This window comes from Globicephala melas, unplaced genomic scaffold (genome assembly GCF_963455315.2).
Source record: "Globicephala melas unplaced genomic scaffold, mGloMel1.2 SCAFFOLD_490, whole genome shotgun sequence".
In the NCBI taxonomy this organism is placed as follows: domain Eukaryota; kingdom Metazoa; phylum Chordata; class Mammalia; order Artiodactyla; family Delphinidae; genus Globicephala; species Globicephala melas.
The window spans coordinates 103326-123044 of NW_027207656.1; the positions used below are offsets into that span (position 1 = coordinate 103326).

The 19719-nt window shown below is 72.7% G+C and overlaps 14 non-coding genes across 14 annotated transcripts; all 14 read left to right on the forward strand.

The window, feature by feature from the left end:
- The first annotated feature begins 2114 nt into the window (after positions 1-2114).
- Positions 2115-2233, forward strand: LOC132595597 (5S ribosomal RNA). The gene has a single exon (XR_009561733.1). It is a non-coding gene; the product is annotated as a 5S ribosomal RNA (ribosomal RNA).
- Positions 2234-3165: 932 nt separating this feature from the next.
- Positions 3166-3284, forward strand: LOC132595599 (5S ribosomal RNA). Its single transcript, XR_009561734.1, has one exon. It is a non-coding gene; the product is annotated as a 5S ribosomal RNA (ribosomal RNA).
- Positions 3285-5980: 2696 nt separating this feature from the next.
- On the forward strand, positions 5981-6099 carry LOC132595600 (5S ribosomal RNA). Its single transcript, XR_009561735.1, has one exon. It is a non-coding gene; the product is annotated as a 5S ribosomal RNA (ribosomal RNA).
- Positions 6100-7031: 932 nt separating this feature from the next.
- Positions 7032-7150, forward strand: LOC132595602 (5S ribosomal RNA). The gene has a single exon (XR_009561737.1). It is a non-coding gene; the product is annotated as a 5S ribosomal RNA (ribosomal RNA).
- Positions 7151-8082: 932 nt separating this feature from the next.
- LOC132595603 (5S ribosomal RNA) lies at positions 8083-8201 on the forward strand. Its single transcript, XR_009561738.1, has one exon. It is a non-coding gene; the product is annotated as a 5S ribosomal RNA (ribosomal RNA).
- Positions 8202-9133: 932 nt separating this feature from the next.
- LOC132595604 (5S ribosomal RNA) lies at positions 9134-9252 on the forward strand. Its single transcript, XR_009561740.1, has one exon. It is a non-coding gene; the product is annotated as a 5S ribosomal RNA (ribosomal RNA).
- A 932-nt stretch (positions 9253-10184) lies between these two features.
- On the forward strand, positions 10185-10303 carry LOC132595605 (5S ribosomal RNA). The gene has a single exon (XR_009561741.1). It is a non-coding gene; the product is annotated as a 5S ribosomal RNA (ribosomal RNA).
- A 932-nt stretch (positions 10304-11235) lies between these two features.
- On the forward strand, positions 11236-11354 carry LOC132595606 (5S ribosomal RNA). Its single transcript, XR_009561742.1, has one exon. It is a non-coding gene; the product is annotated as a 5S ribosomal RNA (ribosomal RNA).
- A 932-nt stretch (positions 11355-12286) lies between these two features.
- On the forward strand, positions 12287-12405 carry LOC132595607 (5S ribosomal RNA). The gene has a single exon (XR_009561743.1). It is a non-coding gene; the product is annotated as a 5S ribosomal RNA (ribosomal RNA).
- Positions 12406-13337: 932 nt separating this feature from the next.
- LOC132595608 (5S ribosomal RNA) lies at positions 13338-13456 on the forward strand. Its single transcript, XR_009561744.1, has one exon. It is a non-coding gene; the product is annotated as a 5S ribosomal RNA (ribosomal RNA).
- A 932-nt stretch (positions 13457-14388) lies between these two features.
- On the forward strand, positions 14389-14507 carry LOC132595609 (5S ribosomal RNA). The gene has a single exon (XR_009561745.1). It is a non-coding gene; the product is annotated as a 5S ribosomal RNA (ribosomal RNA).
- Positions 14508-17203: 2696 nt separating this feature from the next.
- LOC132595610 (5S ribosomal RNA) lies at positions 17204-17322 on the forward strand. The gene has a single exon (XR_009561746.1). It is a non-coding gene; the product is annotated as a 5S ribosomal RNA (ribosomal RNA).
- A 931-nt stretch (positions 17323-18253) lies between these two features.
- On the forward strand, positions 18254-18372 carry LOC132595611 (5S ribosomal RNA). Its single transcript, XR_009561747.1, has one exon. It is a non-coding gene; the product is annotated as a 5S ribosomal RNA (ribosomal RNA).
- Positions 18373-19303: 931 nt separating this feature from the next.
- On the forward strand, positions 19304-19422 carry LOC132595613 (5S ribosomal RNA). Its single transcript, XR_009561749.1, has one exon. It is a non-coding gene; the product is annotated as a 5S ribosomal RNA (ribosomal RNA).
- Positions 19423-19719: the final 297 nt, after the last annotated feature.

Genomic DNA, 19719 nt, shown 5'->3' on the forward strand with positions numbered 1-19719 from the left:
GAGCAAGATGAAGCTGACCGGGATCAGAAGAATTGAGTATCCTTGCTCCTGGCATTTCCTGGGGATGGGGCCAGTGAACGGCTCGGCTCGGTAGTAGTTTCGCTCACCCATGGCCGTTGGTCCCAGGACTGCCTGGGCCCTCTGCCCTCCAGTTTTAACTGGGAGCCAGACTGGGTCATAATGGGGCAGGTGGTGAGGTCACAGTGAGGGAGGGGGATGAAAAGGAGGGCCCAGAGTGGCATTCCCTGGTAACCAGGGTCAGGTAAGCTGAGCCTGGACAGTCAAACAGGGCCCGGTGGCCGGCATACATCCCCTCGAGCGGTCATTCATTCGCTCACCGCCCGCTGACTCACTTGTTCAAATGACACATTGCGTCTCTTGGCCCCTCTTGAGACTAGGAAGACCTTGGCCTCAGAGGCCTGCTGAAGGCCTGGCTGGAGTCCAGAGCCTCAGCCTTCTTCATGCCCTTCACTGGGCCTGGAGCTGGACCTGCCCAGATGTGGAACCTCCCAGTTTGGAAGCAACTTCTTGTATGAGGCTCTCTGTGGACAGGGACAGCTGAGACACAGAGGAGGTGCCCAGAGACCAGGGGTTTGGAGTCTGCAGCTGCAGATGTACTTAGTGCATGGTATAGGACCAGGAGGGGCCTGCTGGCAGAACTGTGGCCACTAAACCAAAGGGACCCTCAGGCCAAGAAGGGGACACTGGCTTCTTATTGCAGGAAGCCAAGCGCAGGGACCCAGGCTGGCAGAAGGAGTGGCGCTTCCAAGCCACAGACCACCAATGTTTCCTGGACTCTGGCGCTCTTTATTCCTCTCTCCATGCCCTGCCGCCCCCTGCCCCTGCCCCCACTTGCTGCTGGTAAGTTCATTTTCCCAGTCTGGCTCCCGTGCAGAGAGGGCCTGGAGGCCGAGGTGGAAGGTAGCAGCGAGTTGGCCCGCGCTTGGCCCTCCTGCGGTTGCCGCTTCAGCACCAGACTGTCATACACCTGGTAGTTGGCATTGCCTCCCGGGTTCCGGCTGAGTGGCATGAAGGTGGGCGGGGGTGGAGGGTGCTCGGTAGCCTGGACGTCGGGCAGGAGGTGAGAGGGGCGGAGGAGCAGCGCTGAGCTGGGAGCCGGGGCCCGCTGGTCCGAGGCCTCGGCCAGTACCGTGAGGGAGGCGGAGGTGGCCACAGGGCGCCGCAAGGGCAGGATCTCAGCCCATTCGGCCGCCGGGTGCCGCACCTCGTGGGGATCGCGGGAGTAATCCAAGTGTCCCGTGGAGGGATGCAGGCTGCGGTTGGACTCGCTGTGAGCACAGCTGGGGAGGCTACGTCTCTGGGCCGGTGGGGTGTCGCGCTACCAGGCGTCGGGCCGGTAGACCCGAGGCAACAGAGCGGATGGAGGCTCAGAGCCCTCCAGACCCAGACTCCGCCATGGGCCCAGTTGCCGTCCTTTCGGCCCGCGAGCCCCTCGACCTGCACCTGGCCGCCCCCACCGGCGCCCAGCCCCGGCGCCGCCACCTGTGTGCCGGTATGTCCCTCCACAGCTCCCTCCGTCAAAAGCCCCCCCCCACCCCGCCCCTCTGGCGTGTCACCGCGGCCGGGTGCGGGAGCGGGATCGAGGGCAGGGGCCGCTTCCCCGGGCCTGCCGGCCACCAGGGGCGGGGTCCTGAGCTCGGCGGGGGGTGTGGGGGCAAGGGTGGCCTTGCCGGGGCTGAGGGGCCGTGGCGACTCAATGGTGGCTCCCGGTGGCTTCGGGCCAGCTGCTGTCGGGCAGGAGGGCCGGCCCGGGCTGCGGCCGGGCTGCGCCTAGGGCCGCGTGGGCGGGCAGGGCCGATGCCCAAGGGACCGCGGGCCCCGGGCCCTGAAGCCTCCGGGGCCACGTCCCTGTGAGCGACGTGCGGGATCTTGGGCGGGGCGCCAAGCGCCGAAGGGTTTGCTGGGTCACGGCCGCCCTGGGCTGGGAGGTGGTCGCCAAACCCTCCGCCGCCGCCCGATACCCGAGACCTCCGTTGCCCCTGCCTGGGCGGGCGAGGGGGCCCTGCCGGGGCGGGCCGGCCGCCAGGCTGGCGTTAAGGCGCCAGCGCCAGCGAAACTGGGCCTCAAGAGGCCGCCCGCGGCCCCCCGCCCCCGTCTACGGCCATACCACCCTGAACGCGCCCGATCTCGTCTGATCTCGGAAGCTAAGCAGGGTCGGGCCTGGTTAGTACTTGGATGGGAGACCGCCTGGGAATACCGGGTGCTGTAGGCTTTTTGCCTCCCGCTCCGCCCGCCTTCTCCTTTACTCGCCCGCGGCGGGGGCCGCCGGCTCCGCCCCCGCCGGGCCCCGCTGCAGGCCCCACCTCCTCAGGCCCCTCCCACCACGGCGCGCGCCGGCGGGGTCGCTCCCCGCCGGCCCGGCCGGCCAGGCGGCCAGAAGGCGGCCCTGGAAGGCAGGCGCACCCCAGACGCTCCCGGGGTGGCTGGCCCGGACCCAGACTCCGCCGCGGGCCCAGTTGCCGTCCTTTCGGCCCGCGAGCCCCTCGACCTGCACCTGGCCGCCCCCACCGGCGCCCAGCCCCGGCGCCGCCACCTGTGTGCCGGTGTGTCCCTCCACAGCTCCCTCCGACAAAAGCCCCCCCCCACCCCGCCCCTCTGGCGTGTCACCGCGGCCGGGTGCGGGAGCGGGATCGAGGGCAGGGGCCGCTTCCCCGGGCCTGCCGGCCACCAGGGGCGGGGTCCTGAGCTCGGCGGGGGGTGTGGGGGCAAGGGTGGCCTTGCCGGGGCTGAGGGGCCGTGGCGACTCAATGGTGGCTCCCGGTGGCTTCGGGCCAGCTGCTGTCGGGCAGGAGGGCCGGCCCGGGCTGCGGCCGGGCTGCGCCTAGGGCCGCGTGGGCGGGCAGGGCCGATGCCCAAGGGACCGCGGGCCCCGGGCCCTGAAGCCTCCGGGGCCACGTCCCTGTGAGCGACGTGCGGGATCTTGGGCGGGGCGCCAAGCGCCGAAGGGTTTGCTGGGTCACGGCCGCCCTGGGCTGGGAGGTGGTCGCCAAACCCTCCGCCGCCGCCCGATACCCGAGACCTCCGTTGCCCCTGCCTGGGCGGGCGAGGGGGCCCTGCCGGGGCGGGCCGGCCGCCAGGCTGGCGTTAAGGCGCCAGCGCCAGCGAAACTGGGCCTCAAGAGGCCGCCCGCGGCCCCCCGCCCCCGTCTACGGCCATACCACCCTGAACGCGCCCGATCTCGTCTGATCTCGGAAGCTAAGCAGGGTCGGGCCTGGTTAGTACTTGGATGGGAGACCGCCTGGGAATACCGGGTGCTGTAGGCTTTTTGCCTCCCGCTCCGCCCGCCTTCTCCTTTACTCGCCCGCGGCGGGGGGGCCGCCGGCTCCGCCCCCGCCGAGCCCCGCTGCAGGCAGTAGTCAAGGTGGGTTTACCTGCCCGAGCAGGAAGCTTGGGCGATGGCAGAAGTGGGAAGAAACTCTTGAGCACAGGTTCTTGGGATCCACGGAGCAGCGCATGCACATGCGATGGGTGCCTACACAGCTGGCTTGCTTGTCTGTGGGGAAAGGCGAGATGGGTCAGGGCCTGGGTTCCTGAGGGGCTGAGAATCAAGGCAGGGATAGAAGAAAGGGGACAGGCCCACATCCCCTGAACCCACGCCGGCGCCCACTCACCTTTGTGGAAAATACGATTGAAAAGTGCCCGCAAGAATCTCTTCAGATGCCTCCAGAGTTGAGGCAAGAAGGGGAGGGGGGAGGCCGGGAGCAGGGTGAGCCCTGAAATCCAACCCTTGTCCCGGTCACACCCCAGCAGCCCTCCCACCTCAGCCCCTTCAAGACCCCAGGGCTCCCCCAACCGCGCTGCACAGATCCTGCCCTGACCATAGTCACCATGTTGATCCCCACGTTGAGCAAGATGAAGCTGACCGGGATCAGAAGAATTGAGTATCCTTGCTCCTGGCATTTCCTGGGGATGGGGCCAGTGAACGGCTCGGCTCGGTAGTAGTTTCGCTCACCCATGGCCGTTGGTCCCAGGACTGCCTGGGCCCTCTGCCCTCCAGTTTTAACTGGGAGCCAGACTGGGTCATAATGGGGCAGGTGGTGAGGTCACAGTGAGGGAGGGGGATGAAAAGGAGGGCCCAGAGTGGCATTCCCTGGTAACCAGGGTCAGGTAAGCTGAGCCTGGACAGTCAAACAGGGCCCGGTGGCCGGCATACATCCCCTCGAGCGGTCATTCATTCGCTCACCGCCCGCTGACTCACTTGTTCAAATGACACATTGCGTCTCTTGGCCCCTCTTGAGACTAGGAAGACCTTGGCCTCAGAGGCCTGCTGAAGGCCTGGCTGGAGTCCAGAGCCTCAGCCTTCTTCATGCCCTTCACTGGGCCTGGAGCTGGACCTGCCCAGATGTGGAACCTCCCAGTTTGGAAGCAACTTCTTGTATGAGGCTCTCTGTGGACAGGGACAGCTGAGACACAGAGGAGGTGCCCAGAGACCAGGGGTTTGGAGTCTGCAGCTGCAGATGTACTTAGTGCATGGTATAGGACCAGGAGGGGCCTGCTGGCAGAACTGTGGCCACTAAACCAAAGGGACCCTCAGGCCAAGAAGGGGACACTGGCTTCTTATTGCAGGAAGCCAAGCGCAGGGACCCAGGCTGGCAGAAGGAGTGGCGCTTCCAAGCCACAGACCACCAATGTTTCCTGGACTCTGGCGCTCTTTATTCCTCTCTCCATGCCCTGCCGCCCCCTGCCCCTGCCCCCACTTGCTGCTGGTAAGTTCATTTTCCCAGTCTGGCTCCCGTGCAGAGAGGGCCTGGAGGCCGAGGTGGAAGGTAGCAGCGAGTTGGCCCGCGCTTGGCCCTCCTGCGGTTGCCGCTTCAGCACCAGACTGTCATACACCTGGTAGTTGGCATTGCCTCCCGGGTTCCGGCTGAGTGGCATGAAGGTGGGCGGGGGTGGAGGGTGCTCGGTAGCCTGGACGTCGGGCAGGAGGTGAGAGGGGCGGAGGAGCAGCGCTGAGCTGGGAGCCGGGGCCCGCTGGTCCGAGGCCTCGGCCAGTACCGTGAGGGAGGCGGAGGTGGCCACAGGGCGCCGCAAGGGCAGGATCTCAGCCCATTCGGCCGCCGGGTGCCGCACCTCGTGGGGATCGCGGGAGTAATCCAAGTGTCCCGTGGAGGGATGCAGGCTGCGGTTGGACTCGCTGTGAGCACAGCTGGGGAGGCTACGTCTGTGGGCCGGTGGGGTGTCGCGCTACCAGGCGTCGGGCCGGTAGACCCGAGGCAACAGAGCGGATGGAGGCTCAGAGCCCTCCAGACCCAGACTCCGCCATGGGCCCAGTTGCCGTCCTTTCGGCCCGCGAGCCCCTCGACCTGCACCTGGCCGCCCCCACCGGCGCCCAGCCCCGGCGCCGCCACCTGTGTGCCGGTATGTCCCTCCACAGCTCCCTCCGTCAAAAGCCCCCCCCCACCCCGCCCCTCTGGCGTGTCACCGCGGCCGGGTGCGGGAGCGGGATCGAGGGCAGGGGCCGCTTCCCCGGGCCTGCCGGCCACCAGGGGCGGGGTCCTGAGCTCGGCGGGGGGTGTGGGGGCAAGGGTGGCCTTGCCGGGGCTGAGGGGCCGTGGCGACTCAATGGTGGCTCCCGGTGGCTTCGGGCCAGCTGCTGTCGGGCAGGAGGGCCGGCCCGGGCTGCGGCCGGGCTGCGCCTAGGGCCGCGTGGGCGGGCAGGGCCGATGCCCAAGGGACCGCGGGCCCCGGGCCCTGAAGCCTCCGGGGCCACGTCCCTGTGAGCGACGTGCGGGATCTTGGGCGGGGCGCCAAGCGCCGAAGGGTTTGCTGGGTCACGGCCGCCCTGGGCTGGGAGGTGGTCGCCAAACCCTCCGCCGCCGCCCGATACCCGAGACCTCCGTTGCCCCTGCCTGGGCGGGCGAGGGGGCCCTGCCGGGGCGGGCCGGCCGCCAGGCTGGCGTTAAGGCGCCAGCGCCAGCGAAACTGGGCCTCAAGAGGCCGCCCGCGGCCCCCCGCCCCCGTCTACGGCCATACCACCCTGAACGCGCCCGATCTCGTCTGATCTCGGAAGCTAAGCAGGGTCGGGCCTGGTTAGTACTTGGATGGGAGACCGCCTGGGAATACCGGGTGCTGTAGGCTTTTTGCCTCCCGCTCCGCCCGCCTTCTCCTTTACTCGCCCGCGGCGGGGGCCGCCGGCTCCGCCCCCGCCGGGCCCCGCTGCAGGCCCCACCTCCTCAGGCCCCTCCCACCACGGCGCGCGCCGGCGGGGTCGCTCCCCGCCGGCCCGGCCGGCCAGGCGGCCAGAAGGCGGCCCTGGAAGGCAGCCGCACCCCAGACGCTCCCGGGGTGGCTGGCCCGGACCCAGACTCCGCCGCGGGCCCAGTTGCCGTCCTTTCGGCCCGCGAGCCCCTCGACCTGCACCTGGCCGCCCCCACCGGCGCCCAACCCCGGCGCCGCCACCTGTGTGCTGGTGTGTCCCTCCACAGCTCCCTCCGACAAAAGCCCCCCCCCACCCCGCCCCTCTGGTGTGTCACCGCGGCCGGGTGCGGGAGCGGGATCGAGGGCAGGGGCCGCTTCCCCGGGCCTGCCGGCCACCAGGGGCGGGGTCCTGAGCTCGGCGGGGGGTGTGGGGGCAAGGGTGGCCTTGCCGGGGCTGAGGGGCCGTGGCGACTCAATGGTGGCTCCCGGTGGCTTCGGGCCAGCTGCTGTCGGGCAGGAGGGCCGGCCCGGGCTGCGGCCGGGCTGCGCCTAGGGCCGCGTGGGCGGGCAGGGCCGATGCCCAAGGGACCGCGGGCCCCGGGCCCTGAAGCCTCCGGGGCCACGTCCCTGTGAGCGACGTGCGGGATCTTGGGCGGGGCGCCAAGCGCCGAAGGGTTTGCTGGGTCACGGCCGCCCTGGGCTGGGAGGTGGTCGCCAAACCCTCCGCCGCCGCCCGATACCCGAGACCTCCGTTGCCCCTGCCTGGGCGGGCGAGGGGGCCCTGCCGGGGCGGGCCGGCCGCCAGGCTGGCGTTAAGGCGCCAGCGCCAGCGAAACTGGGCCTCAAGAGGCCGCCCGCGGCCCCCCGCCCCCGTCTACGGCCATACCACCCTGAACGCGCCCGATCTCGTCTGATCTCGGAAGCTAAGCAGGGTCGGGCCTGGTTAGTACTTGGATGGGAGACCGCCTGGGAATACCGGGTGCTGTAGGCTTTTTGCCTCCCGCTCCGCCCGCCTTCTCCTTTACTCGCCCGCGGCGGGGGCCGCCGGCTCCGCCCCCGCCGGGCCCCGCTGCAGGCCCCACCTCCTCAGGCCCCTCCCACCACGGCGCGCGCCGGCGGGGTCGCTCCCCGCCGGCCCGGCCGGCCAGGCGGCCAGAAGGCGGCCCTGGAAGGCAGGCGCACCCCAGACGCTCCCGGGGTGGCTGGCCCGGACCCAGACTCCGCCGCGGGCCCAGTTGCCGTCCTTTCGGCCCGCGAGCCCCTCGACCTGCACCTGGCCGCCCCCACCGGCGCCCAACCCCGGCGCCGCCACCTGTGTGCCGGTGTGTCCCTCCACAGCTCCCTCCGACAAAAGCCCCCCCCCACCCCGCCCCTCTGGCGTGTCACCGCGGCCGGGTGCGGGAGCGGGATCGAGGGCAGGGGCCGCTTCCCCGGGCCTGCCGGCCACCAGGGGCGGGGTCCTGAGCTCGGCGGGGGGTGTGGGGGCAAGGGTGGCCTTGCCGGGGCTGAGGGGCCGTGGCGACTCAATGGTGGCTCCCGGTGGCTTCGGGCCAGCTGCTGTCGGGCAGGAGGGCCGGCCCGGGCTGCGGCCGGGCTGCGCCTAGGGCCGCGTGGGCGGGCAGGGCCGATGCCCAAGGGACCGCGGGCCCCGGGCCCTGAAGCCTCCGGGGCCACGTCCCTGTGAGCGACGTGCGGGATCTTGGGCGGGGCGCCAAGCGCCGAAGGGTTTGCTGGGTCACGGCCGCCCTGGGCTGGGAGGTGGTCGCCAAACCCTCCGCCGCCGCCCGATACCCGAGACCTCCGTTGCCCCTGCCTGGGCGGGCGAGGGGGCCCTGCCGGGGCGGGCCGGCCGCCAGGCTGGCGTTAAGGCGCCAGCGCCAGCGAAACTGGGCCTCAAGAGGCCGCCCGCGGCCCCCCGCCCCCGTCTACGGCCATACCACCCTGAACGCGCCCGATCTCGTCTGATCTCGGAAGCTAAGCAGGGTCGGGCCTGGTTAGTACTTGGATGGGAGACCGCCTGGGAATACCGGGTGCTGTAGGCTTTTTGCCTCCCGCTCCGCCCGCCTTCTCCTTTACTCGCCCGCGGCGGGGGCCGCCGGCTCCGCCCCCGCCGGGCCCCGCTGCAGGCCCCACCTCCTCAGGCCCCTCCCACCACGGCGCGCGCCGGCGGGGTCGCTCCCCGCCGGCCCGGCCGGCCAGGCGGCCAGAAGGCGGCCCTGGAAGGCAGGCGCACCCCAGACGCTCCCGGGGTGGCTGGCCCGGACCCAGACTCCGCCGCGGGCCCAGTTGCCGTCCTTTCGGCCCGCGAGCCCCTCGACCTGCACCTGGCCGCCCCCACCGGCGCCCAGCCCCGGCGCCGCCACCTGTGTGCCGGTGTGTCCCTCCACAGCTCCCTCCGACAAAAGCCCCCCCCCACCCCGCCCCTCTGGCGTGTCACCGCGGCCGGGTGCGGGAGCGGGATCGAGGGCAGGGGCCGCTTCCCCGGGCCTGCCGGCCACCAGGGGCGGGGTCCTGAGCTCGGCGGGGGGTGTGGGGGCAAGGGTGGCCTTGCCGGGGCTGAGGGGCCGTGGCGACTCAATGGTGGCTCCCGGTGGCTTCGGGCCAGCTGCTGTCGGGCAGGAGGGCCGGCCCGGGCTGCGGCCGGGCTGCGCCTAGGGCCGCGTGGGCGGGCAGGGCCGATGCCCAAGGGACCGCGGGCCCCGGGCCCTGAAGCCTCCGGGGCCACGTCCCTGTGAGCGACGTGCGGGATCTTGGGCGGGGCGCCAAGCGCCGAAGGGTTTGCTGGGTCACGGCCGCCCTGGGCTGGGAGGTGGTCGCCAAACCCTCCGCCGCCGCCCGATACCCGAGACCTCCGTTGCCCCTGCCTGGGCGGGCGAGGGGGCCCTGCCGGGGCGGGCCGGCCGCCAGGCTGGCGTTAAGGCGCCAGCGCCAGCGAAACTGGGCCTCAAGAGGCCGCCCGCGGCCCCCCGCCCCCGTCTACGGCCATACCACCCTGAACGCGCCCGATCTCGTCTGATCTCGGAAGCTAAGCAGGGTCGGGCCTGGTTAGTACTTGGATGGGAGACCGCCTGGGAATACCGGGTGCTGTAGGCTTTTTGCCTCCCGCTCCGCCCGCCTTCTCCTTTACTCGCCCGCGGCGGGGGCCGCCGGCTCCGCCCCCGCCGGGCCCCGCTGCAGGCCCCACCTCCTCAGGCCCCTCCCACCACGGCGCGCGCCGGCGGGGTCGCTCCCCGCCGGCCCGGCCGGCCAGGCGGCCAGAAGGCGGCCCTGGAAGGCAGGCGCACCCCAGACGCTCCCGGGGTGGCTGGCCCGGACCCAGACTCCGCCGCGGGCCCAGTTGCCGTCCTTTCGGCCCGCGAGCCCCTCGACCTGCACCTGGCCGCCCCCACCGGCGCCCAGCCCCGGCGCCGCCACCTGTGTGCCGGTGTGTCCCTCCACAGCTCCCTCCGACAAAAGCCCCCCCCCACCCCGCCCCTCTGGCGTGTCACCGCGGCCGGGTGCGGGAGCGGGATCGAGGGCAGGGGCCGCTTCCCCGGGCCTGCCGGCCACCAGGGGCGGGGTCCTGAGCTCGGCGGGGGGTGTGGGGGCAAGGGTGGCCTTGCCGGGGCTGAGGGGCCGTGGCGACTCAATGGTGGCTCCCGGTGGCTTCGGGCCAGCTGCTGTCGGGCAGGAGGGCCGGCCCGGGCTGCGGCCGGGCTGCGCCTAGGGCCGCGTGGGCGGGCAGGGCCGATGCCCAAGGGACCGCGGGCCCCGGGCCCTGAAGCCTCCGGGGCCACGTCCCTGTGAGCGACGTGCGGGATCTTGGGCGGGGCGCCAAGCGCCGAAGGGTTTGCTGGGTCACGGCCGCCCTGGGCTGGGAGGTGGTCGCCAAACCCTCCGCCGCCGCCCGATACCCGAGACCTCCGTTGCCCCTGCCTGGGCGGGCGAGGGGGCCCTGCCGGGGCGGGCCGGCCGCCAGGCTGGCGTTAAGGCGCCAGCGCCAGCGAAACTGGGCCTCAAGAGGCCGCCCGCGGCCCCCCGCCCCCGTCTACGGCCATACCACCCTGAACGCGCCCGATCTCGTCTGATCTCGGAAGCTAAGCAGGGTCGGGCCTGGTTAGTACTTGGATGGGAGACCGCCTGGGAATACCGGGTGCTGTAGGCTTTTTGCCTCCCGCTCCGCCCGCCTTCTCCTTTACTCGCCCGCGGCGGGGGCCGCCGGCTCCGCCCCCGCCGGGCCCCGCTGCAGGCCCCACCTCCTCAGGCCCCTCCCACCACGGCGCGCGCCGGCGGGGTCGCTCCCCGCCGGCCCGGCCGGCCAGGCGGCCAGAAGGCGGCCCTGGAAGGCAGGCGCACCCCAGACGCTCCCGGGGTGGCTGGCCCGGACCCAGACTCCGCCGCGGGCCCAGTTGCCGTCCTTTCGGCCCGCGAGCCCCTCGACCTGCACCTGGCCGCCCCCACCGGCGCCCAGCCCCGGCGCCGCCACCTGTGTGCCGGTGTGTCCCTCCACAGCTCCCTCTGACAAAAGCCCCCCCCCACCCCGCCCCTCTGGCGTGTCACCGCGGCCGGGTGCGGGAGCGGGATCGAGGGCAGGGGCCGCTTCCCCGGGCCTGCCGGCCACCAGGGGCGGGGTCCTGAGCTCGGCGGGGGGTGTGGGGGCAAGGGTGGCCTTGCCGGGGCTGAGGGGCCGTGGCGACTCAATGGTGGCTCCCGGTGGCTTCGGGCCAGCTGCTGTCGGGCAGGAGGGCCGGCCCGGGCTGCGGCCGGGCTGCGCCTAGGGCCGCGTGGGCGGGCAGGGCCGATGCCCAAGGGACCGCGGGCCCCGGGCCCTGAAGCCTCCGGGGCCACGTCCCTGTGAGCGACGTGCGGGATCTTGGGCGGGGCGCCAAGCGCCGAAGGGTTTGCTGGGTCACGGCCGCCCTGGGCTGGGAGGTGGTCGCCAAACCCTCCGCCGCCGCCCGATACCCGAGACCTCCGTTGCCCCTGCCTGGGCGGGCGAGGGGGCCCTGCCGGGGCGGGCCGGCCGCCAGGCTGGCGTTAAGGCGCCAGCGCCAGCGAAACTGGGCCTCAAGAGGCCGCCCGCGGCCCCCCGCCCCCGTCTACGGCCATACCACCCTGAACGCGCCCGATCTCGTCTGATCTCGGAAGCTAAGCAGGGTCGGGCCTGGTTAGTACTTGGATGGGAGACCGCCTGGGAATACCGGGTGCTGTAGGCTTTTTGCCTCCCGCTCCGCCCGCCTTCTCCTTTACTCGCCCGCGGCGGGGGCCGCCGGCTCCGCCCCCGCCGGGCCCCGCTGCAGGCCCCACCTCCTCAGGCCCCTCCCACCACGGCGCGCGCCGGCGGGGTCGCTCCCCGCCGGCCCGGCCGGCCAGGCGGCCAGAAGGCGGCCCTGGAAGGCAGGCGCACCCCAGACGCTCCCGGGGTGGCTGGCCCGGACCCAGACTCCGCCGCGGGCCCAGTTGCCGTCCTTTCGGCCCGCGAGCCCCTCGACCTGCACCTGGCCGCCCCCACCGGCGCCCAGCCCCGGCGCCGCCACCTGTGTGCCGGTGTGTCCCTCCACAGCTCCCTCCGACAAAAGCCCCCCCCCACCCCGCCCCTCTGGCGTGTCACCGCGGCCGGGTGCGGGAGCGGGATCGAGGGCAGGGGCCGCTTCCCCGGGCCTGCCGGCCACCAGGGGCGGGGTCCTGAGCTCGGCGGGGGGTGTGGGGGCAAGGGTGGCCTTGCCGGGGCTGAGGGGCCGTGGCGACTCATTGGTGGCTCCCGGTGGCTTCGGGCCAGCTGCTGTCGGGCAGGAGGGCCGGCCCGGGCTGCGGCCGGGCTGCGCCTAGGGCCGCGTGGGCGGGCAGGGCCGATGCCCAAGGGACCGCGGGCCCCGGGCCCTGAAGCCTCCGGGGCCACGTCCCTGTGAGCGACGTGCGGGATCTTGGGCGGGGCGCCAAGCGCCGAAGGGTTTGCTGGGTCACGGCCGCCCTGGGCTGGGAGGTGGTCGCCAAACCCTCCGCCGCCGCCCGATACCCGAGACCTCCGTTGCCCCTGCCTGGGCGGGCGAGGGGGCCCTGCCGGGGCGGGCCGGCCGCCAGGCTGGCGTTAAGGCGCCAGCGCCAGCGAAACTGGGCCTCAAGAGGCCGCCCGCGGCCCCCCGCCCCCGTCTACGGCCATACCACCCTGAACGCGCCCGATCTCGTCTGATCTCGGAAGCTAAGCAGGGTCGGGCCTGGTTAGTACTTGGATGGGAGACCGCCTGGGAATACCGGGTGCTGTAGGCTTTTTGCCTCCCGCTCCGCCCGCCTTCTCCTTTACTCGCCCGCGGCGGGGGCCGCCGGCTCCGCCCCCGCCGGGCCCCGCTGCAGGCCCCACCTCCTCAGGCCCCTCCCACCACGGCGCGCGCCGGCGGGGTCGCTCCCCGCCGGCCCGGCCGGCCAGGCGGCCAGAAGGCGGCCCTGGAAGGCAGGCGCACCCCAGACGCTCCCGGGGTGGCTGGCCCGGACCCAGACTCCGCCGCGGGCCCAGTTGCCGTCCTTTCGGCCCGCGAGCCCCTCGACCTGCACCTGGCCGCCCCCACCGGCGCCCAGCCCCGGCGCCGCCACCTGTGTGCCGGTGTGTCCCTCCACAGCTCCCTCTGACAAAAGCCCCCCCCCACCCCGCCCCTCTGGCGTGTCACCGCGGCCGGGTGCGGGAGCGGGATCGAGGGCAGGGGCCGCTTCCCCGGGCCTGCCGGCCACCAGGGGCGGGGTCCTGAGCTCGGCGGGGGGTGTGGGGGCAAGGGTGGCCTTGCCGGGGCTGAGGGGCCGTGGCGACTCAATGGTGGCTCCCGGTGGCTTCGGGCCAGCTGCTGTCGGGCAGGAGGGCCGGCCCGGGCTGCGGCCGGGCTGCGCCTAGGGCCGCGTGGGCGGGCAGGGCCGATGCCCAAGGGACCGCGGGCCCCGGGCCCTGAAGCCTCCGGGGCCACGTCCCTGTGAGCGACGTGCGGGATCTTGGGCGGGGCGCCAAGCGCCGAAGGGTTTGCTGGGTCACGGCCGCCCTGGGCTGGGAGGTGGTCGCCAAACCCTCCGCCGCCGCCCGATACCCGAGACCTCCGTTGCCCCTGCCTGGGCGGGCGAGGGGGCCCTGCCGGGGCGGGCCGGCCGCCAGGCTGGCGTTAAGGCGCCAGCGCCAGCGAAACTGGGCCTCAAGAGGCCGCCCGCGGCCCCCCGCCCCCGTCTACGGCCATACCACCCTGAACGCGCCCGATCTCGTCTGATCTCGGAAGCTAAGCAGGGTCGGGCCTGGTTAGTACTTGGATGGGAGACCGCCTGGGAATACCGGGTGCTGTAGGCTTTTTGCCTCCCGCTCCGCCCGCCTTCTCCTTTACTCGCCCGCGGCGGGGGCCGCCGGCTCCGCCCCCGCCGGGCCCCGCTGCAGGCCCCACCTCCTCAGGCCCCTCCCACCACGGCGCGCGCCGGCGGGGTCGCTCCCCGCCGGCCCGGCCGGCCAGGCGGCCAGAAGGCGGCCCTGGAAGGCAGGCGCACCCCAGACGCTCCCGGGGTGGCTGGCCCGGACCCAGACTCCGCCGCGGGCCCAGTTGCCGTCCTTTCGGCCCGCGAGCCCCTCGACCTGCACCTGGCCGCCCCCACCGGCGCCCAGCCCCGGCGCCGCCACCTGTGTGCCGGTGTGTCCCTCCACAGCTCCCTCCGACAAAAGCCCCCCCCCACCCCGCCCCTCTGGCGTGTCACCGCGGCCGGGTGCGGGAGCGGGATCGAGGGCAGGGGCCGCTTCCCCGGGCCTGCCGGCCACCAGGGGCGGGGTCCTGAGCTCGGCGGGGGGTGTGGGGGCAAGGGTGGCCTTGCCGGGGCTGAGGGGCCGTGGCGACTCATTGGTGGCTCCCGGTGGCTTCGGGCCAGCTGCTGTCGGGCAGGAGGGCCGGCCCGGGCTGCGGCCGGGCTGCGCCTAGGGCCGCGTGGGCGGGCAGGGCCGATGCCCAAGGGACCGCGGGCCCCGGGCCCTGAAGCCTCCGGGGCCACGTCCCTGTGAGCGACGTGCGGGATCTTGGGCGGGGCGCCAAGCGCCGAAGGGTTTGCTGGGTCACGGCCGCCCTGGGCTGGGAGGTGGTCGCCAAACCCTCCGCCGCCGCCCGATACCCGAGACCTCCGTTGCCCCTGCCTGGGCGGGCGAGGGGGCCCTGCCGGGGCGGGCCGGCCGCCAGGCTGGCGTTAAGGCGCCAGCGCCAGCGAAACTGGGCCTCAAGAGGCCGCCCGCGGCCCCCCGCCCCCGTCTACGGCCATACCACCCTGAACGCGCCCGATCTCGTCTGATCTCGGAAGCTAAGCAGGGTCGGGCCTGGTTAGTACTTGGATGGGAGACCGCCTGGGAATACCGGGTGCTGTAGGCTTTTTGCCTCCCGCTCCGCCCGCCTTCTCCTTTACTCGCCCGCGGCGGGGGGGCCGCCGGCTCCGCCCCCGCCGAGCCCCGCTGCAGGCAGTAGTCAAGGTGGGTTTACCTGCCCGAGCAGGAAGCTTGGGCGATGGCAGAAGTGGGAAGAAACTCTTGAGCACAGGTTCTTGGGATCCACGGAGCAGCGCATGCACATGCGATGGGTGCCTACACAGCTGGCTTGCTTGTCTGTGGGGAAAGGCGAGATGGGTCAGGGCCTGGGTTCCTGAGGGGCTGAGAATCAAGGCAGGGATAGAAGAAAGGGGACAGGCCCACATCCCCTGAACCCACGCCGGCGCCCACTCACCTTTGTGGAAAATACGATTGAAAAGTGCCCGCAAGAATCCCTTCAGATGCCTCCAGAGTTGAGGCAAGAAGGGGAGGGGGGAGGCCGGGAGCAGGGTGAGCCCTGAAATCCAACCCTTGTCCCGGTCACACCCCAGCAGCCCTCCCACCTCAGCCCCTTCAAGACCCCAGGGCTCCCCCAACCGCGCTGCACAGATCCTGCCCTGACCATAGTCACCATGTTGATCCCCACGTTGAGCAAGATGAAGCTGACCGGGATCAGAAGAATTGAGTATCCTTGCTCCTGGCATTTCCTGGGGATGGGGCCAGTGAACGGCTCGGCTCGGTAGTAGTTTCGCTCACCCATGGCCGTTGGTCCCAGGACTGCCTGGGCCCTCTGCCCTCCAGTTTTAACTGGGAGCCAGACTGGGTCATAATGGGGCAGGTGGTGAGGTCACAGTGAGGGAGGGGGATGAAAAGGAGGGCCCAGAGTGGCATTCCCTGGTAACCAGGGTCAGGTAAGCTGAGCCTGGACAGTCAAACAGGGCCCGGTGGCCGGCATACATCCCCTCGAGCGGTCATTCATTCGCTCACCGCCCGCTGACTCACTTGTTCAAATGACACATTGCGTCTCTTGGCCCCTCTTGAGACTAGGAAGACCTTGGCCTCAGAGGCCTGCTGAAGGCCTGGCTGGAGTCCAGAGCCTCAGCCTTCTTCATGCCCTTCACTGGGCCTGGAGCTGGACCTGCCCAGATGTGGAACCTCCCAGTTTGGAAGCAACTTCTTGTATGAGGCTCTCTGTGGACAGGGACAGCTGAGACACAGAGGAGGTGCCCAGAGACCAGGGGTTTGGAGTCTGCAGCTGCAGATATACTTAGTGCATGGTATAGGACCAGGAGGGGCCTGCTGGCAGAACTGTGGCCACTAAACCAAAGGGACCCTCAGGCCAAGAAGGGGACACTGGCTTCTTATTGCAGGAAGCCAAGCGCAGGGACCCAGGCTGGCAGAAGGAGTGGCGCTTCCAAGCCACAGACCACCAATGTTTCCTGGACTCTGGCGCTCTTTATTCCTCTCTCCATGCCCTGCCGCCCCCTGCCCCTGCCCCCACTTGCTGCTGGTAAGTTCATTTTCCCAGTCTGGCTCCCGTGCAGAGAGGGCCTGGAGGCCGAGGTGGAAGGTAGCAGCGAGTTGGCCCGCGCTTGGCCCTCCTGCGGTTGCCGCTTCAGCACCAGACTGTCATACACCTGGTAGTTGGCATTGCCTCCCGGGTTCCGGCTGAGTGGCATGAAGGTGGGCGGGGGTGGAGGGTGCTCGGTAGCCTGGACGTCGGGCAGGAGGTGAGAGGGGCGGAGGAGCAGCGCTGAGCTGGGAGCCGGGGCCCGCTGGTCCGAGGCCTCGGCCAGTACCGTGAGGGAGGCGGAGGTGGCCACAGGGCGCCGCAAGGGCAGGATCTCAGCCCATTCGGCCGCCGGGTGCCGCACCTCGTGGGGATCGCGGGAGTAATCCAAGTGTCCCGTGGAGGGATGCAGGCTGCGGTTGGACTCGCTGTGAGCACAGCTGGGGAGGCTACGTCTCTGGGCCGGTGGGGTGTCGCGCTACCAGGCGTCGGGCCGGTAGACCCGAGGCAACAGAGCGGATGGAGGCTCAGAGCCCTCCAGACCCAGACTCCGCCATGGGCCCAGTTGCCGTCCTTTCGGCCCGCGAGCCCCTCGACCTGCACCTGGCCGCCCCCACCGGCGCCCAGCCCCGGCGCCGCCACCTGTGTGCCGGTATGTCCCTCCACAGCTCCCTCCGTCAAAAGCCCCCCCCCACCCCGCCCCTCTGGCGTGTCACCGCGGCCGGGTGCGGGAGCGGGATCGAGGGCAGGGGCCGCTTCCCCGGGCCTGCCGGCCACCAGGGGCGGGGTCCTGAGCTCGGCGGGGGGTGTGGGGGCAAGGGTGGCCTTGCCGGGGCTGAGGGGCCGTGGCGACTCAATGGTGGCTCCCGGTGGCTTCGGGCCAGCTGCTGTCGGGCAGGAGGGCCGGCCCGGGCTGCGGCCGGGCTGCGCCTAGGGCCGCGTGGGCGGGCAGGGCCGATGCCCAAGGGACCGCGGGCCCCGGGCCCTGAAGCCTCCGGGGCCACGTCCCTGTGAGCGACGTGCGGGATCTTGGGCGGGGCGCCAAGCGCCGAAGGGTTTGCTGGGTCACGGCCGCCCTGGGCTGGGAGGTGGTCGCCAAACCCTCCGCCGCCGCCCGATACCCGAGACCTCCGTTGCCCCTGCCTGGGCGGGCGAGGGGGCCCTGCCGGGGCGGGCCGGCCGCCAGGCTGGCGTTAAGGCGCCAGCGCCAGCGAAACTGGACCTCAAGAGGCCGCCCGCGGCCCCCCGCCCCCGTCTACGGCCATACCACCCTGAACGCGCCCGATCTCGTCTGATCTCGGAAGCTAAGCAGGGTCGGGCCTGGTTAGTACTTGGATGGGAGACCGCCTGGGAATACCGGGTGCTGTAGGCTTTTTGCCTCCCGCTCCGCCCGCCTTCTCCTTTACTCGCCCGCGGCGGGGTCGCCGGCTCCGCCCCCGCCGGGCCCCGCTGCAGGCCCCACCTCCTCAGGCCCCTCCCACCACGGCGCGCGCCGGCGGGGTCGCTCCCCGCCGGCCCGGCCGGCCAGGCGGCCAGAAGGCGGCCCTGGAAGGCAGCCGCACCCCACACGCTCCCGGGGTGGCTGGCCCGGACCCAGACTCCGCCGCGGGCCCAGTTGCCGTCCTTTCGGCCCGCGAGCCCCTCGACCTGCACCTGGCCGCCCCCACCGGCGCCCAACCCCGGCGCCGCCACCTGTGTGCCGGTGTGTCCCTCCACAGCTCCCTCTGACAAAAGCCCCCCCCCACCCCGCCCCTCTGGCGTGTCACCGCGGCCGGGTGCGGGAGCGGGATCGAGGGCAGGGGCCGCTTCCCCGGGCCTGCCGGCCACCAGGGGCGGGGTCCTGAGCTCGGCGGGGGGTGTGGGGGCAAGGGTGGCCTTGCCGGGGCTGAGGGGCCGTGGCGACTCAATGGTGGCTCCCGGTGGCTTCGGGCCAGCTGCTGTCGGGCAGGAGGGCCGGCCCGGGCTGCGGCCGGGCTGCGCCTAGGGCCGCGTGGGCGGGCAGGGCCGATGCCCAAGGGACCGCGGGCCCCGGGCCCTGAAGCCTCCGGGGCCACGTCCCTGTGAGCGACGTGCGGGATCTTGGGCGGGGCGCCAAGCGCCGAAGGGTTTGCTGGGTCACGGCCGCCCTGGGCTGGGAGGTGGTCGCCAAACCCTCCGCCGCCGCCCGATACCCGAGACCTCCGTTGCCCCTGCCTGGGCGGGCGAGGGGGCCCTGCCGGGGCGGGCCGGCCGCCAGGCTGGCGTTAAGGCGCCAGCGCCAGCGAAACTGGGCCTCAAGAGGCCGCCCGCGGCCCCCCGCCCCCGTCTACGGCCATACCACCCTGAACGCGCCCGATCTCGTCTGATCTCGGAAGCTAAGCAGGGTCGGGCCTGGTTAGTACTTGGATGGGAGACCGCCTGGGAATACCGGGTGCTGTAGGCTTTTTGCCTCCCGCTCCGCCCGCCTTCTCCTTTACTCGCCCGCGGCGGGGTCGCCGGCTCCGCCCCCGCCGGGCCCCGCTGCAGGCCCCACCTCCTCAGGCCCCTCCCACCACGGCGCGCGCCGGCGGGGTCGCTCCCCGCCGGCCCGGCCGGCCAGGCGGCCAGAAGGCGGCCCTGGAAGGCAGCCGCACCCCAGACGCTCCCGGGGTGGCTGGCCCGGACCCAGACTCCGCCGCGGGCCCAGTTGCCGTCCTTTCGGCCCGCGAGCCCCTCGACCTGCACCTGGCCGCCCCCACCGGCGCCCAACCCCGGCGCCGCCACCTGTGTGCCGGTGTGTCCCTCCACAGCTCCCTCCGACAAAAGCCCCCCCCCACCCCGCCCCTCTGGCGTGTCACCGCGGCCGGGTGCGGGAGCGGGATCGAGGGCAGGGGCCGCTTCCCCGGGCCTGCCGGCCACCAGGGGCGGGGTCCTGAGCTCGGCGGGGGGTGTGGGGGCAAGGGTGGCCTTGCCGGGGCTGAGGGGCCGTGGCGACTCAATGGTGGCTCCCGGTGGCTTCGGGCCAGCTGCTGTCGGGCAGGAGGGCCGGCCCGGGCTGCGGCCGGGCTGCGCCTAGGGCCGCGTGGGCGGGCAGGGCCGATGCCCAAGGGACCGCGGGCCCCGGGCCCTGAAGCCTCCGGGGCCACGTCCCTGTGAGCGACGTGCGGGATCTTGGGCGGGGCGCCAAGCGCCGAAGGGTTTGCTGGGTCACGGCCGCCCTGGGCTGGGAGGTGGTCGCCAAACCCTCCGCCGCCGCCCGATACCCGAGACCTCCGTTGCCCCTGCCTGGGCGGGCGAGGGGGCCCTGCCGGGGCGGGCCGGCCGCCAGGCTGGCGTTAAGGCGCCAGCGCCAGCGAAACTGGGCCTCAAGAGGCCGCCCGCGGCCCCCCGCCCCCGTCTACGGCCATACCACCCTGAACGCGCCCGATCTCGTCTGATCTCGGAAGCTAAGCAGGGTCGGGCCTGGTTAGTACTTGGATGGGAGACCGCCTGGGAATACCGGGTGCTGTAGGCTTTTTGCCTCCCGCTCCGCCCGCCTTCTCCTTTACTCGCCCGCGGCGGGGGCCGCCGGCTCCGCCCCCGCCGGGCCCCGCTGCAGGCCCCACCTCCTCAGGCCCCTCCCACCACGGCGCGCGCCGGCGGGGTCGCTCCCCGCCGGCCCGGCCGGCCAGGCGGCCAGAAGGCGGCCCTGGAAGGCAGGCGCACCCCAGACGCTCCCGGGGTGGCTGGCCCGGACCCAGACTCCGCCGCGGGCCCAGTTGCCGTCCTTTCGGCCCGCGAGCCCCTCGACCTGCACCTGGCCGCCCCCACC